General features: G+C 35.9%; 1 protein-coding gene across 9 annotated transcripts in view; it reads right to left on the reverse strand.

Annotated features, from left to right (window-relative positions):
* Window positions 1-18,726, reverse strand: part of FGD4 (FYVE, RhoGEF and PH domain containing 4) — a 253,013-nt gene that overhangs the window by 200,940 nt on the left and 33,347 nt on the right. The gene's annotated exons all lie outside the window — the stretch shown is intronic.

Below are 18,726 nucleotides of genomic sequence, written 5' to 3' on the forward strand. Positions count from 1 at the left end.
AAGATGTGAGATATTACAAAGGGGGAAATCATAGGACTTGATAACAAATTGGCTTTGAGAGGTGTGGGAGAAGTAAGAGTCAAAGATTACAGCAATGTTTCAAGCGTGAGAGACTCACTGGTGCCCCAGAGACAGTGAAATTAGAAAGATGAACAAGTTTAAAGGGAAATAACTGTTAGATAACTAATGGGACACAGGTCAGGAGATCAGAGGAAACATCAGTACCCGCAGAGTAACAAGAAGTTGTGGGAATGAGATTGCCAAAGAAGAGTCAAGTGCAGAAACTCAGGGGAACTACCACAATATAAAGGGTTGGAAAGATAAGATACCCAGGAAAGATATAGAAAAGTGGTGGTGTTTCCAATGGCAAAGAAAGAAAGATAAACAAGTAGGAGGAAGCGGGTTGTGTTAAATAGAGAAGGAAAATAAAGAAGTTGAAAACTGGAAGGAAAAAAAGCCACATTTGGTAATTATGAGGTCACTGGTAAAGGTCACCCTTGAGAGATGTTGGTTCCATGTAATTACAGTGACAGAAGTAAAATTAAAACTGAATGGTAAATGAAGGACAACTTTCAGGAGAGAACAACTTTTTCCAGAAAGTACAGCAGTAATGAAGAAAGAAAAGGAATGGTAGCTGGAAACTGAGCTTGTCTGGACACAGATGGGAATGCACCAAGAGATACAAAAATAAAGCTGTGTGAGAGTGGGGGCAGGGGGCAGAGAAGAAATTATTGTCTGAGAAAGGAGCTGCAAGTTCAGACCATGGTTAACTTTTATAAGGTCCAAAATCTCTACAACACATAGGACGCTTTAAGAATCAAGCCAAGAAGATTGCTGCAAGGCAAAAGGAGAGATACCATTAAAAAACAATATAGTCACATAGCACATTGAGATTTTTTCCCAAAGATATAAGGAGATAAAAATACAACTTATGAAATGTAATCTGAATCTATAAACAATTCAAAGAATAATTAAACATAACATAGACATTACCCAAACACTCATAATGGAATTTAAGTACACATTATTTTCTAACCTAGTAAAACTTATTCATGACAAGGAAATAATTAATTTTTTGCAAGTTGAATATTTTCCAAGGAAGTTACATTATAATTTCAGAGATGCTCAATATTCAGTTTTGACAGATTTTTAATTGGAAGTGGCTCCAAATTTTTTGTTAAGTTTCTTCGATACTTGCTTCTAGTGAAGCTTTTCACAATGGGATTAGGAAACACATGACAAAGTTTCAATATTAGCATTATTTTCTCTTCAAAAGTACCGCAGGTAAAATTGTATAAAAGTAATGACTTCTTACATTTACAAAGTGCTTTAAAGGTTATAATGTGTATCCTCACGACTCTATAATACAGGCAGCATGAGTGCTATTCCATTTTGTATAAAACACTGAAGTTTATTTAAGGTAAAAAAATGATTAATTATTCGAGGTAGGATTAGAAATTCCAATTTGCTGCCTAATTGTAGTAACTTTACTATACCACACTGCTTTATTATGTATGCTAATACATACATAATTTTTTTTAAAGCGAGGAAATAGATTCGATTTTTTTCTCAAACCCAGAACATTTGCTAATATTTGCTTTATCCACCAAATATATACTACAGTCCAAAATCATGTCTGGGTCCTGTATTTATACTTCAGACTCCAAGTATTCTGTGTGACCAAATCAGTTGGAGCAATATTAACCTACTGAATCAAGTAGTTACTGATCTGTAAACCAGAAGTGTTAAAACGCTCGGCCAGCGAATTTCCCAAGGGCAAGCTGAACCAGAATAAAATGTAATTGGGAAATGTTTAACAAAATAATGAAAAATATAATACAACATAGATAATGTTAATTTCTGGTTGTCTAACTCAGTATGTGGTCAATATAAATCCATTTCCATTTGAGTTTTACAACACTGCTATAAACTATCATTTAAGGATAAGACTCATTAGGTTTTTTGTTGTGTTTTTTTTTAACTGCCAGAAAATTTTATTGTTGTTTGGTTTTTACATAATAGTCACTTTCACTTATACTTCCCTTAAACCCAACAAAATCCCCATATTTCCTTTTTAACAAATAAACGAAAGCAATTAATAAACCAGCATGGCGAATGTGAGAGTATATGTACAACCTTCTACATCACAGGCATCAAACATATGGCCTAAGGGCTACACGAGGCCCACTGAGTGAGATTAAGCCATAACTGGGAAATGTTTAACAAAACAAATAAAAATATAATAAAACTAAAATAATATTACATTTAAAACTAAGCCCAAAAGGATCCTTCTATACAGATAAGTGACTCCTGTTTCTATTTGACTTTGAAGTGAATGTTCTTTCCCCCCTATAATTTTTTAAAAACATTTTTATTTGAAGTTCTAAGCTCAAAATTCGATTGCTCCCTTTATCCCTCCTTTCACTCCAAGCTGGGATGGTAAGTAATTAGAAATAGACTATGCATGTACAATTAGGTAAAACATTTCCATATTAGTAATTTCATACAAAAAGACATAACAAAATGAAAAGTAGAGTGTTTCCATGGGTATTCCACCAATATCAGTTCTTTTTCTGGACGTAAAGATTATGCTTTATCATCAGAGTCCTTTGGAATTGTCTTGGATCATTGTATTGCTAAGTTATTCACAATTCATCATGGATCAATATCGCTACTATTTCCCATTCTCCCCCCTATCCCCCAACCCAATCACTTGGAGAAATCAACTCAACTCTACATTACCCTCTATTCTCTAATTTCTTGTCCCCTTGTACTATTGATGATCACAGTTTATCAAACCCACTCTCACCCTGGATAATCCCTCATTTCACATGCTACTAAATGGAGCTGGAGGAAATCAAGAAACTAAGCCCCCTGGACAAACTAGATATTTATTTTGTGTAATCTCAACTGGGCTCTCACTGCAGCAAGGCAAGAATTTTATTCCTCCTAATAAGTTTGATATTCAACACTTTCCATAGAGGTAGTTCCAAACTTTAATGTCTTTTCTCAAGTCTTACATGGTACTACTCCCCCTATGCTCTCAATTGAGGACTTTGCCTCGCATGTCACAAAAACGTATTGAGGTCCTTCACCAAGAGTAATCACATCCAAACATCTCATATTATTCAGGTATTCTCCCTCATTACCTCCTCTTTTACTCCAGTTTCATATGAAGGGGTGGCCCTTCTCTCAAAGGCCAGTCCATCTAATATTCAACCTTAATTCCATCTCCTATCTGAATGCTCCAGCAGATTTTCCCTGTTCTCTTCTCCAATCTATCTTCAGTCTCTCCCTTTATATTGGAAGCTTCCCTGCCATCTGTAAACATGTCCATGACCATCCTATTAAAAATACATTTCCAATGATTGACCTAAATATCTAGCTAAATATTATCCTCTATTTTTCCTCCCTTTTGTGGATCAACTCCTTCAGAAGGCCATCTATTGTCGGCCTTCTTGTCCTCTCACTTTTTTCCAAGGGTGGGGAACCTGAAGTCTCAAGGTCATATGTGGTCTACTAAGTCCTTGGGTGCGGGTTTTTTGACTGAGTCCAAGTTTTACAGAATAAATCCTTTTATTAAGGCAATTTGTACCATGAAGTTTGGATTCAGTCAAAGGGCCATACTTGAGGACCTAGAGAAGCACATGTGCCCCGAGGCCACAAGTTTTAACTGAAATGGTCCTCTCCAAAGCTGCCACTTTGTATACATACATATACATGTTTGTGTGTGTGTGTCACACACACACACACACACACACACACACACACACACACCCTGATAGTTCTTGAATGCTCTGAAGCATTTGGCACTGTTTATCTCCATGGATACTTTTCTCTTTAGTTTTTCGTGGTGTTGTCCAAACACTCCATCTCAGTCTATTTTGCTGTATCTTCACCTATGTCATGACCATTAATCAAATGTATTCCCCCCAAAGTTCTATCCTGGACTCACTTTCTCTATCTCTCTTAAACTCTTTCTCTTATTTTCTCTCTAAGTAGTCATTCATTACCCACTGTGCCTTAGACATCTCAAATTCACTATGTGCAAAACAGAACTCATCTTTCCCCCAAAACCCTTCTCACATCCAAATTTCTCTCACTGTTGAAGGCACTGCCATCCCATCCAGTCTTGACACCTCAGTGAAATCAACTCAATTTCACTCACCCATCTACCTAGATCACTATCAAATCTTATTGTCTCGTTTTCACAACTTATCTTGTATAGACTTTCTTTTCACACAGCCACCAACCTAACTCAAGTCCCGATCAGTTCTCACCTATACTATTACATATAACCTTCTAACTGATATCCCACAAGTCTCTTGCTCACTTTAACTCATCCTGTATTTAGCTACAATGTGTGACCATGTAACCTCCTCTCCCTCAACCCAGATGAGCTCTCTATGAAGTCCAGCATCAAATAAAATCTCTGTGGAGTTTAATACTCATCAGAACCTACCCCTTCGTACCTGTCCATTCTTCATACACTTACTCCCCTCCACATAGTCTATAAACTAGATACATTGGCCTACTTGCTGTTCCTTGCATAGGAAACTCTATCTATATTCTATATTCCTTGGCACTGGCTGCCTCTCCCATTTTTCTGCTCTCCCATGTCTGGAATGCCCCACCCCATCACCTCAGTTTCCCTGGCTTCCCTCAAGAATCAGCTCAAATCCTATCTTCTGCTTAAGAGACTTCCAAGTTACATTAGTTACATGTTCCTTCTCTCCTCAGATTACAAGCTGTTCAGTATACAGCTTGTATGCATTATTTATCTGCATGCTGTTTTCCCTGCTACAATGTATCCTCTACAGGGCAGGAATGATTATTTCCCTTTCTTTATCTCCAGGTCTCACTATAGTTCTTGGTACATATTAAGCACTTAATTGATTAATGCTTATTGACTAACTGAATTACCTTACTTTTACAGATTAAAAAAATAAATATCAGGAAAATAAAATGATTTGTCTAAATTCATACCACTAATAATCAGCTGAGATAAATTTTGAATCCAGGTCTTCTGACTATAATTAGTGCTTTTCTCATACTTATACATCAGTGGTTCTCACAAGATATTATTGGGTTTCTCACAAAATACACCCCCAGTCAACAGATTTCCATATTCTCCAAACTCCCAACTGAAGTTTGCTTCTTCCTCTACTAGTCTTGATGTTAGGAAGGTCATAATATCATTTTTATCTGAAGAAAGTACAAAATGTTGGGAAATGAGAGTCCAAGAAATCCCAAAACCTGAGTAATGTGTCCATTTGCCAGATTGTGCTGGGAAATATTCTTTGTTGCCAACTTAAAAACAATGACATTTCTCACTCAGAAGAATACTTTGTCACGTATAAACCAACATTTTTTTTTTTTTACTATCCACTATCATGAAATGAAAACATGGTAATTCAGAAATAAATTTCTTTGGACAGAAACAATCTTTAGAAAGTTTGTTTTGATACGATCATAGTTTCAATATGAAAATGTGATTAGCACAGGGCTTCTCACATAGGAGCCTCAAAAAAATGTTGATTTTTTTTTTTTAAAGTACAGTAAAATGGAAAGTTCTCAATAGAGTGGCTATATCACTGTAGGTACAATCTACTCTCTCCATTCTTGTAGGGGGAAAAAGACATACAATTTGAAAGAAGTTTCATTAAAATGCATAAAAGATCTCAAGAACAGAGAGAGGAGAATCTCCTAAACTTTGTAGCCCCTGATAATCTGACACATCAAACATATTATTATTTTCTGACAAGAAGAATCACATGAAATCAGAAGGGAGATGCCAAATTACTGGGTATTCTGCATGGCATATTTAATTCCAAAGCTTACTTCTTTTTGTTCTGTAAATGTCTTTTTATACTGTTATAATTTTAAACATAAAAGTAGACATATTTTGGTTAGGTCTCCTACAGTAATTCTAAATAGCATAAACTCAATTTCATTCATGAGAAGGCAGTGCTGAAGGAAGTGAAAGGAAGCATTTTATATTATAAAGATCTTTGTACTTAGAATTAGAATACCAGAGTTCTAGTCCTGAATTTGCCATTTAATAATTGTGGCATTGGTCAAGTCTTTCAAAATATATCTTAATAGATATCTTCTGTTTTTATATCACCTATATTTTTCACTTCATTCCTCCTCTACCCTAGCCCACTGAAACATCTTTTATAATAAAATATGAAGAAAGGAAGAAAAAAATGTTCTGCAAAACTAAACAGAATGTTTTTTGAAGTCTGATATATTATCCACATTTTTTTCTCCCATTGATTCAATGGAATACAGGGAGGTGATTTCACACATCTTTTGGGGGGGAGGGGCCAAGTTTAGTCATCATAATTCCAAGGTCAAGAATCTCTGTGATCTTCAGTTTCTTAATCTGTATAGGAGCGTCTTTTAACCTTTACTCCAATAATCAGCAGAAGTGGCAAAGCTTTAAATGTGTAAACAAAATGATCTCTTTGATTTGAGGTGAATTTCTTTGTGTCAAGAAAGAAATGTGATTGGTTGACAGGGTCACTATTGGACCTACATATAAAAACGGCTGCCAGCCCATTGGACTGTGAACTCCTTGCAAGCAGGAACTATTTTTGCCTTTCTTTGTATCCCCACTGCTCAGCACAGTGCCAAGCCCATAGGAGGTGCTTAACAAATGACCGACTTGTTTCTGAGCACATAAATAAAGCACTGGGCTGGAGAACTCAACAGTGCCTGAAGGAAACTTTTATGCCTATGCCAAAGGTTAGCAGAGGGGATGGAAGAAGTAAGCCAAGAATTAGTATTACACTCATTGCCCAACCCCAAAATGACTAAGTTATTGGAGACTCTGAATAGGAGAAAACAGTGACACCCTGAGAACAATAAGATATAGACAAATAAAAAAGAGATGGCTACCCAAGGAAAAGGCAACTTGAAGGAGTATAATCCTTTGCACCAGAAAAGAATGACAGGTAAGCACTCAAGTAAACAGGAGTTGAAGGCTTACCCCTTTGCCACACACTTTTCCTACAGATAGACATCAGTACCACTGCATTTCTAAATTATACTCCACTCTTATCAGGGAAAATATTTTTTATCAGCTATTCTTGCAGTACCACTTAGCAAATATCTTTTCTGAAAGCTAATTAAGTATGGTTGCAGGACTGTTAATGAAAGTACACCAGTAGAGTCTTGTGAGCAATAGTACTGGAAATCCAGCCCATAGAAGCCTGAGACTAGTAGTAATAACTGCCCTCATAGGATAGAGTCTAACAATGCAAGGGGTGTTGGACAATTATCCCTGGAAGAAGTGCTACATCTAGAAAAGAGAAATAATAATGTCTATCCCTTCTATGTTTCAATCTCTTAAGAAGAGTTCTTTGTAAAATGAAAAGTTCAACAGAAATGTGAGTAATTACAATAAAATATAAATATGGGAAATATTATCAAAATTCTGACAGGACATAGGCCTGGCAACAGAAAACTACAAATTCAAATTCTTATTCTGTTGACAAAACCTGGCACACACAAATGCTTTTTCATTGATTAAGTACCTATTACATATCTTTCATTGGGTCATATCTAACCCATTGAACTTTAACTCTTGTCAAAATACTTATGAATTTGCTAGCTCCATATTTCTACTGCTTTATGGCATTTAAGTCTGGCATATTTTATCCATTCCTTCTAAATTTCAGGCAGTAACATAATAGCTTTTCGAAGTTTCCTTAATGTTCCAGGTTATTTGTAGTAGTCACTGGCCAACACTGGAGACCAAATTTTTTTTAAGACAGTGCTGAATAAAATATAGAAGACTAAAGTCTAATTCATTCATTACTTTGTGATTATTCGATTGTTCTTAATTTCATTCATTTGCCATCTTGTACATTTCTAGTTCTGCCTATAGAAGGAAGATGACTATTGGATGGCCTCAACTAAGAAAGAGATGCCCAACTCTAGGAAAAAAAAATATCATTCCTACCACACTATTCATAATGTCATGTCCCTTAAAGATGGAATCATAACAAATAATTAGATTTTCCTATCATTTTATTTTCTTTCCCATGCTGATCTGGAGAAAACTTTGTCTCCTAACAAAGTATAGTTCTTCTTTAAAACATGAAGACTGACTGACAAAGACAATAGAGCAACAACAACAATAATAAAAGGCAACATCTCTATAGTACTTCAAGGTTTGATTATAAGCAACATGTTTATGTCAATGTTATAGGGTCCCACACAAAGTAAAGAGAAGCAACAAGGTATGGAGAGCTGGCTTCAGTAACAGGTTGACCTAGGACAAAGTTGCTGCTCCATAGCTCTGGGCAACTCACTTAACTATTCAGCATTCTAGGCAACTCTTTAAGAATAAAAGAAGCAGGGGGTGGAGCCAAGATGACGAGTGAAAGGGTGGACCTGCTCTAGCTCTCCTCCCATAGCCCATAAAATATCTGTAAAAAATGAGTCTAAACAAATTCTAGAGCAGCAGAAGCCACAAAACGACAGAGTGAAAGAGATTTCCAGCCCAAGACAGCCTTGAAGGTCAACAAGAAAGGTTTATCACATTAGGCTTGGAGCACAGTGCAGGCTACAGGTGCAGCACGGACCAGACTGAAGCAGGCTTCAGGGCAGGGAATCACAGGTGCCAGTGGCAGTTCCTAGATTTCTCAACCCACAAAGGGCAAAGACAGCTTCAAAGGTCTGTGAGAAAGCTCTTTCACCTCCGTGAGAAGGGAGCAGGGTCCAACAGAGGGTGCAGGCAGGCAGCAGTCCTTTCCATAAAGACTCCGGGGGAAATCGAGCAGCTGCTCTGGGTCATATTTCTGAGTGGTGGTCCTGGGGTGAGGAGGAATCCTACTCACAGATCCTGGGCAGAGAGGAATACTTGTGGTTATTCCTAACTAGACCAGAGCACAGTCTAGGAGAGGAGAGGAATAAACTCCTCTCCCTTGATTGTGCCACCTTGGAGGGACTGAGAACTTACAGGTCCCTAGAGTATACCCTCTTCTTGACAAAGGACTCAAAAGTCAAGTAACTGGTTAGGAAAATGCCCCAAAAAGGGAACAAAAATAAGACTATAGAAGGTTACTTTCTTGGTGAACAGGTGTTTTCTTCCATCCTTTCTGATGAAGAAGAACAATGCATACCATCACATGAATACATAAAAGTCAAGGCGTTTGCATCCAAAATCTCCAAAATAAATGTGCAATGATCTCAGGCCATGGAAGAGCTCAAAAAGGATTTTGAAAACCAAGTAAGAGAGGTAGAAGAAAAACTGGGAAGAGAAATAAGAGAGATGCAAGAAAATCATGAAAAGCAAGTCAACAAATTGCTGAAAGCGACCCAAAAAATTCTGAAGAAAATAACACTTTTAAAAATAGAATAACCCAAATGGCAAAAGACGTCCAAAAAATCAGTGAGGAGAAGAATGCTTTAAAAAAGCAGAATTAGCCAAATGGAAAAGGAGACTCTAAAGCTCACTAAAGAAAATAGTTCTTTAAAAATTAGAATGGAGCAGATGGAATCTAATGACTTCATGAGAAACCAAATTACAAAACAAAACCAAAAGAATGAAAAAATAGAAGACAATGTGAAGTATCTCATTGGATACAACTGACCTGGAAATCAATCCAGGAGAGATAATTTAAAAATTATGGGAATGCCTGAAAGCCATGATCAAAAAAGGAGCCTAGACATCATAGTTTATTAAATTATCAAGGAAAATTGGCCCTGATATTCTAGAACCAGAAGGTAAATTAAATAGTGAAAGAATCCACTGATCACCTCCTGAAAGAGATCCCAAAAGAAAAACTCCTGGGAATATTGTAGCCAAATTCCAGAGTTACCACATAAAGGGAAAATATTGCAAGCAGCTAGAAAGAAACAATTCAAGTATTGTGGCAATATAATCAGGATAACCACAAGATCTAACAGCTTCTACATTAAGGGGTCAAAGGGCTTGGAATATGATATTCCAGAAGACAAAAGAACTAGTATTTAAACCAAGAATCACCTACTCAGCAAAACTGAGCATAATACTTCAGGGGGGAAAATGATCATTCAATAAAATAGAGGACTTTCAAGCATTCTTGATGAAAAGACTAGAACTGAATAGAAAATTTGACTTTCAATCACAAGAATCAAGAGAAGCATGAAAAGGTAAACAGGAAAGAGAAATAATAGAAATCATACTAGAGTTGAACTGTTTACATTCCTACATGGAAAGATCATATTTGTAACTCTTGAAACTTTTCTCAATATTTGGGTAGTTGGAGGGATTATATCCATATAGACAGAGGACACAGGGTGAGTTGAATAGGAAGGGATGATATCTAAAAAAGTAAAATTAAGGGGTGAGAGAGGAATATTTTGGGAGGAGAAAGGGAAAAATAGAATGGGGCAAATTATCTCTAATAAAAGAGGCAACAAAAAGCTTTTTCAATGGGGGCAAGGGAGGAGGTAAGGGGAAAAATGAAGCTTACTCTCATCACATTTGGCTTAAGGAGGGAATAACATGCACACTCAATTTGGTATAAAAAGTCTATCTTACACTACAGGAAAACAGGAGAGAAGGGGATAAGTTGGGTATGGGGGGGGGGATGTTAGAAGGGAGGGCAAGTGGGAGGAGGGAGTAATTAAAAGTAAACACTTTTGGGGAGGGACAAGGTCAAAAGAGAGAATAAATGGGAAGCAGGATAGGATGGAGTGAAATACAGTCTTTTACAACATGACTAGTCTTTTGCATAACTACACATATATAGCCTACATTGAATTGTTTGCCTTCTCAGTGAGGATGGGTGGGGAGGGAAGAAGAGAGAGAAGTTGGAACTCAAAACTGTAGCAACAAATGTTGAGAATTGTTTTTGCATGCAACTGGGAAATAAGAAATACAGGTAATGGGGTTATAGAAATCTATCTTGCCCTACAAGAAAAGAGAGAAGATGGGGATAAGGGAAGGGAGGGGTGTGATATAAGGGAGGGCAGATTGGGAAAAGGGGTAATCAGAATGCACGGTGTCTTGGGGTGAGGAGAGGGGAGAGATGGGGAGAAAATTGGAACTCAAAATCTTGTGGAAATGAATGTTGAAAATGAAAAAAAAAATTAAAAAAAAAGAATAAAAGAAGCAGAGAAGGTGTATAAGATTCAGTACTTTGTTCTGATTTCACAAATACAAATCCAAGACTATAAAGCATTCTTCAATGCCTTGTTTTTCTTTGTTTTATTTTCGCATTCTTCTAAGTTACCCAAGTTAAACTACATCTACATTTGTTGAAACTTGAGTTGAATGTAAGTTGAATGTAAGCTAAATCAAGTTTTATGTGAAATTCTTTAAATTCCAGTACACAACTATGAATTTATTGCAATAAACTTGTAAAACCCATTATTGTCAAACTTAGGAAATTATTATGAGATCAAATTAATAAAATAAATATAGAAAAGCACTATTAAAAACAGAACTACGAATTTTCTTTAAATTTCAAAATAGGATAAATTATTACGTACAATTTTACAAGGTTCTTTCATTTGTTCAAAATCATATAGTAGCACATAAAAAATTCTGTAGTATATCTCACACACAAGTAAAACACAATTAGCAATAGGTTTAACTAATGACTTTTATCTCCTGCAGCTGAATGAAAGGCAAAAGGGAGAAAATCAGGTAAGTATAAGTAATAATCTTGGAGAAGACTCAAGACATTCAGAAAACATACCAAGAAATGCCTACATTTTAAATAAATGTATTTCATGCTGAAAAAAATCTTTTGTGGACATTTCCCCCACAGTAGTAATTTTTCCAAATTGACCACACACAAAATACAGTGACTTTTTAAAAAAATGTAAAATAATTTCTGCTGACAAAAATATCACTTCATTTAAAAAATGAGATATCATGTACTCTTAGGAACTGACACTAGCATGATATAGTAAGACAACACAAAAATACTTACAACCTCCCATGAATTATTCCTTCCAAACAATATCCAAAGTAATCTTTATTCCTCCTTAATTAAACTGAATTTACTTCCCACCAGGAGACAAATGATTTTGAGTCAGATTTGTAGAAAAAAATAACTACCAGCATTCGTGACTTGAACACCAAATAAAGAAGCATCTTGAATTCACTACATGAAAAGAACTAAAAAAAAAAAAATAGGAAGTATGTTTCCTAACAGTGCTTCTAGCACTGGTGCAGCTCAGAGGAACTACGCAACTGAAATATTTCTAAATTCAATTAAGATGTTTCAAATTGAAGTGAAATATCTAGAAACCTGGGGGTGGGAATGGCATTTTGAGGGAAACATACATATGAGATGGCTGCAGTTGGTCACAAAGAAAAGATGGAGAGTTATATATTCAAATATTTTCCCAACTTTAAAGTGCTATATAAATGAATGGTGACCCAGTCTCATATTACAGATTAAATTAATGTGGTACAGAGAAGTTAACTGAGTTACTCAAGGTCACACATTTGATTAAACAGTAGAGCCCAAATTCCAAACCAGGTCTTCCATCTTTTATGTAAGCATAGAATATGCTCTCAGGCAACTACCTAAATATTTCCGAATCCTGGCAGTCTGTGCCCCTGGGGGCAGAGGACAGCTGACTCCCTCTCAGGGATGTTTTTCAAGTACTATAAAGATCTATTGGGATGCTTCCAACAATGATTATCAGTGGATCTCATTTGGCCAGGCAGACTTAATTACCTTTGAGATATGAGTCTCTATTAAGAATAATATAGTAAGGAAAAGTTAGTTCTTCCAAATATTTCTCTTGTCTCTCCTGAAAATACACAAAGAGCCAAAGGAAAAAATGGGCTTGAGTTTAGTGAGTATACACATCAAATGGATAACTTACAAAATTCTGCGTGCAGGAAAACTCTCTCCCCTTTGTGTGGTCCTCATGAAGTGAAATAGTTTTCTACTGCAGTTGTTATACATTCTTGAAGCAGCCCAGTTTGTCCTTGGGCTGCCAATATAGGCACTACTATCAGACATTATGGATGGAGGGACACTGCTACAATGCCAATGGGAAATCCAAAATCTAATCTTTCAAATTCTTATGGTCACCAGATACTTCCTTCCACCACCACCACCCATCTTGGCTCCCACCAACGAGTTCCCTTTCAAGGATTTGGTTAAAGCTGCTTCCTTCACTTGGAATGCTCCACATTCAAATGGTTTAAACTCAAACTAAAGGTTTAACTAAAAATCAAACGCTGGATTCTGAAATGGCTTGCTATTTCATCAAATACTTAGAAGATGTTGCTGAGTCTCTTTAGTCTATCACAATACATTTCCTATATACATCTATGTGCATCTATATACACACAGAAATACATACATACATAGACATATACTCAGAAAGATATACATGTACACCCATATACCCACATGTACCTATATTGATACATATACCTAGATATCAATAATCAGCCATATATACACATATAAATTTATATGCATCTATTTAAGACCATATTGTATTTATTTTTCCTATTTCTCTGAGATTGAGTAACCTCTTTCTCCATAAATCCAAGTCTTTCTAAATTATTCCAAATCCACCAATTTGTCATTTCTTGCTCCACAAAAATATTCCCACCTTATCTAAATAACAATAGCACTATAGTTTCTCTATATTACTTTGATTAAATCTATTTTAAATCTATTTGTCAAAGATCATAAATGCCACCCTGCTTTTTCCCCTAACAAATTCTTCTGTTAATATTTGTTGCGATTATCTCTTTATTTCCTATCCCTCCTGATTCCTTCACTTCACTTCTACTGCCTAGTTTGCCTTGCCATTACTTAACCCACCCCCTGTCCCTCCAAAAATCCCTCCCTTATCCTTGCATTCTCATTCAATATCCTTTTTAAAAAATATTTATTTTTACTTTTCAAGATTTTTGAATCCTAAATTGTTTCCCTTTCCCCTCCCCAAGAGAGCATGAAATCTGATACTGGCTACACATGTACAATTACATTGAACATACTTCCACAATAGTCATATTGTAAAGAAAAAATCAGAAACAAAGGGAAAAACCATTAGAAAGAAAAAAAAGAGAAAGTAATGTGCTTCAATGTGCATTCAGACTTCAGAGCTCTTTCTCTGGATGCAAACAACATTTTCCATCCTGAATTCCTTGAAATTATCTTAGATCATTTTATTGCTGAAAAGAGCAAAGTCTATCAAAGTTAGTCACTGCACAATAATGCTGTTACTATGTACAATATTTTCCTGGTTCTGCTCATTTCACCCACTGAGTTCATGTAAGTCGAGGTTTTTCTGAAATGTGCATGCATCTTTTCTCCATCTGAATGATCTCTTCCAGATAGAGATCTAGAATTGGTGTTGCTGGCTCAAAGGACATGCAGTTTTATCGCCTTTTGGGCAGAGTTCCAAATTGTTCTACAGAATAGTTGGAGCAGTTCTGCTTCCCTTCTAATCTTGGTTACATTGACTTTCTTTCTGCAAAAACTTTTTAATTTAATGTAACCAAAATGATCCATTATGCATTACATAATGTTCTCTTACTTGGACATAAATTGCTCCATTCTCCATAGCTCTGACAGGTAAATGATTCCTTGATCTCCTACTTTGCTTATAGTATCACGCTTTATGTCTAAATCATGTACCTACTTCATCTTGGTGTATGGTGTACAATATTGGCCTGTACCTAGTTTCTGTCATATTATTTTGCAGTTGTCTCAGCAGTTGGTCAAATAGTGAGTTCTCAAGCCAGAAGCTGGAATTCTTAGGTTTATCAAACAGCAAATGACTACAGACATTGACTACCATGACTTCTGTACTGATCAATTCTACTTCTTAAGTAATACTAAGTAGTTTTGAAGATTGCTGCTTTATAATTTAGATCTGGTAGAGGAAGGTCAAATTCCCTTGCATTTCTTTTCATTAATTCCCTTGATATTCTGGACCTTTTGATTTTCCAGATTAATTTTATTTTTTTCTAGCTTTATAAAATAATTTTTTTGTAAATTAATTGGTATGGCCCTGAATAAGTAAATTAATGAAGGCAGAATTGTCATTTTTTACATTAGATTGGCATACTCATGAGCAACTGATATGTTTCCAATTATTTACCTATTACTTTATTTGTGTGAAAAGTGTTTTAAAATTGGGTTCATATAGTTCCTGGGTTTATCTTGGCAAATAAATTCCCAAGTATTTTATAATGTCTACACTAATTTTAAACAGAATCTCTTTTCTATCTCTTGCTGTTGGGCTTCATTAGTGATAGAAATGCCTATGATTTGTGTTTTTTATTTTGTATTCCTAAAACTTTGCTAAAGTAGTTTGTTTCAAGTAGTTTAAGTCATGCGTAGAATTATAGCTTTGTTTCCTCATTGCCTATTCTAATTCCTTCAATTTCTTTTTCCTTCCTTATTGCTAAAGCTAAAATTTCCAGTACAATATTGAATAAGAAGTGATTATGGACACCCTTATTTTACACTCCCCCCCCTCCCATTTTACAGGAAATGCTTCTAGCTTATGTCCATGACATACAATGTTTGTTAATGGTTTTAGATAGATGCTATTTATTTAAAGAAAAACCCCATTGATTCTCTAGTTTTTAATAGGAATGGGTGTTGCATTTTGTCAAAAGCTTTTTCTGTATATATTGAAATATTCATAGTTTTGTTGTCTACATGGTCAATTATGCTCATAGTTTTCCTAATACTGAACTGCCCTACATTCCTGCTACAAATCTCACCTAGAGTGTATTAAGCCTTTGATAAGATGATGCAATCTCCTTGCTAATATTTTATTTATAATTTTTGCATCTAAATTCATTGGAGAAATTGGTCTATAATTTTCTTTATTTTAGCTCTTCCAGCACCATATTTGTATCAAGAAAAGAATTTAGTAGGACACCTTCTTTGCCCATTTTCCCAAATAGTTGATATAGTATTGGGATTGTTTAAATGTTTGGTAGAATTTACTTGTGAATCAATCTACCCCTGGAGAATTTTTCTTGGGAATTTCATTGATGGCTTGCAGAGTTTCTATTTCTGAAATCCTAGGGTTAAGTATTTTATGTTCACCCATTTCACTAAAATTGGAAGATTTATTGGCATACAGTTGGGCAAAATAGTTCCAATTATTTTTCTAACTTCCTTTTCATTGGTGATGAATTCATCCTTTTCTTTGGTGATGAATTCATCCTTTTCATTTTTGATACTGGTAATTTGGTTTTCTTCCCTTTTTTGTCCAAATTAACCAAAGATTTATCCATTTAATTGAATTTTTTCTGTAAAAGATGATCTTAGTTATATTTATTAATTCAATAGTTTTCTTAATTTCAATATTCATTTCTCTTTAGGTTTTCATAATTTCTAATTTGGTATTTAATTGCAGATCCATAATTTGTTCTTTTTCCATACCTCCCCATAACTGAATCCCTCACCTCTTCTCTAAAAATCTTTTCTGTATTCTCTCCTCCTTTCTTAGCCTTTTATTTCTTTCTGAACTTAGACATGTGAATTGTTCCCTTTTGCACTTATTAGTGATGAAATTAGGTTTCCAGAACAACCAGCCCTCCTCCCCCATCTAATTCTTCTATTGGTTCTTCCTCTTGTAGCACATCTGTACAAGATAATTACTCTTTTTAGCTGTTCCTGAAAGGCTTTACTTTAAGAATGAATGACTCAATTACAATCTTAGATATACATTTTACATACAAAGCAAACACTATAAGCAACAAGGTAAACAATCAATTTGTCTTTATTGAGTCCCTTGTAATTAGTCTTTGGTGTGTACCTTATATTTCTCTTGGCTCTTCTACGTCAAATCAAGTTCAGGTTGTTTTTTTAAACAAAATCCTTATAGTCTGATAATTCATTAAATGTCCATTTTTAAAATTCAGGATTATGCCTTAGTTTTGCTGGGTGAAATATTCTTGGTTGTGACCACAATTTTTTGATTCTTTGATATATAGCTTTCCAAGACCTGTGTCTGTTAACACTGCTAGGGCTTGTGTGATTCTAATTGTGGCACCACCATATTTTTTCTTTGTTGCACATAATATTTTATCCTTGAGTTGGGGGCTTCAGATTTTGACTATGATACGCATGGTGACCTTGCACAGCTTTCCCTCACTCAAAACAAACTCCAGTGTAAACTGTGTCATCACTTCTGTGATGTCATTGTCTTCGAAAATGAAGGACGAACTAAACAACAACAATGATATCCCAGTGGTTTTCCTTGTAGGATCTTGTCAGGGGGGTGATCAATTGATTTTTTTCTATTTCTACTTTACCCTTCTTTTCCTAGTCCTTCAGGACAATTTTCTTCAATTATTTCTTGTCTTATTGTATCAATTCTTTTTTTTTATCTTAGATTTCAGGTAGTCGAATTATGTTTTCTTTTCTTGATCTGTTCCCCAGATATGTTTCACATTCTCTTCTATTTTTTTCTTATTATTTTGTTTTATTACTTCTTGATTTCTAAACCTTGCTAGCTTCCCCTTGCCCAATTCTGATTTTTAAGAGGTTGTTTTCTTCCTTAATGTTCTGGCTCTCCTTTTTCAATTGGTCAAATTTCTTTTTTTTTAACTTTTTATAGTCTTTTTTAAGTTCCTCTGTGAATTCTTTTTGGGAAGGTGGCCTTTTGACATTACTCAGTCAGGGTAGAAGAGGACTTGAGCATCCTCCTCTGAAGACGAATGCCAGTCTTCTCTCTTCCTATAGTAACTATTGTTGGATTCTTCCTCCTTTGCCTGTACTTTTTTTTTCAGCAGCTTAGTTTTGGCAATCACCACCAGTAGAAGGGGATAGGGGATGGGGTGGTGCCTCTGGTCTCAGATCCTCTTTTACTTCTCCACTCTGATGTGAAACTAAAACCAAAACCTCCAACCTCTTGTAAGTACTGACAGTCAACAGTGTCTTGCCCCACTGCTTCTCCACTCACCATGCCTGTGCTAGTTCCTTCTGGCCCAGGACCACATCTCTCCAACACAGCTGGGTCTGGCATTCCTTTTCAGTGGATATTCTCTGGCTCAAACATCCAAATCCCCTCACTGTTCCAGGGACAAAAAGTCTCTGTGGCTGGGGTGGAGGCAGCCTCACAGCTCAGCTAACCCCAGGGTTTGCAGCTTGATGTTTAACTGGACATAGCCTGGGGTGTTTACACTTCACATGAACCCAACCACATCCTTGGATTTTTCTTCAGATCCTCTCCAGGAGGATCACTGTGCTGCCTCTGATATTTCCTTTGACACTCTATGTTCACCCTGAGGTGCTATTTGTGGGGGAATCTAGAAAGGTTTGCGTTTTCTAACCATCTAAGAATCCTCTCTCAAACTCATTTCACTTCATTTCATGGAATAGCTTTCATTCCTTCCAAATTCATTAAGAATTTTCCCCATGTACCATACATTTCACTGTTTTATTCAATAGATGTGCTCTCATCTGATAAAGGTATCAGGAATAGGCCAACTTTTTAGTCCCTTAAGTGGGGTAAGGTGATTTATTAAATTTACTCCCACACTTACTAATACCAGACCCACAATGATTAGTCAAAGGATCCTAGTACCCTATTCTTCTGATGATAACAGTCATAGGAGCTAGCACTCAAGCCAAAGGTCTTAGCATGCTTTTAGGATATTAAAGCTTTAAATGCCACTAACACCTTTGGGACAACTTTTATAAGGATACCCCTGCTTCCAAGGGAAGTAGCCCTTTATTGTGAACCTGACTCAGACTAGTGTTCTGGTATTACAAC

Source organism: Notamacropus eugenii, chromosome 3, assembly GCF_028372415.1.
Source record: "Notamacropus eugenii isolate mMacEug1 chromosome 3, mMacEug1.pri_v2, whole genome shotgun sequence".
In the NCBI taxonomy this organism is placed as follows: domain Eukaryota; kingdom Metazoa; phylum Chordata; class Mammalia; order Diprotodontia; family Macropodidae; genus Notamacropus; species Notamacropus eugenii.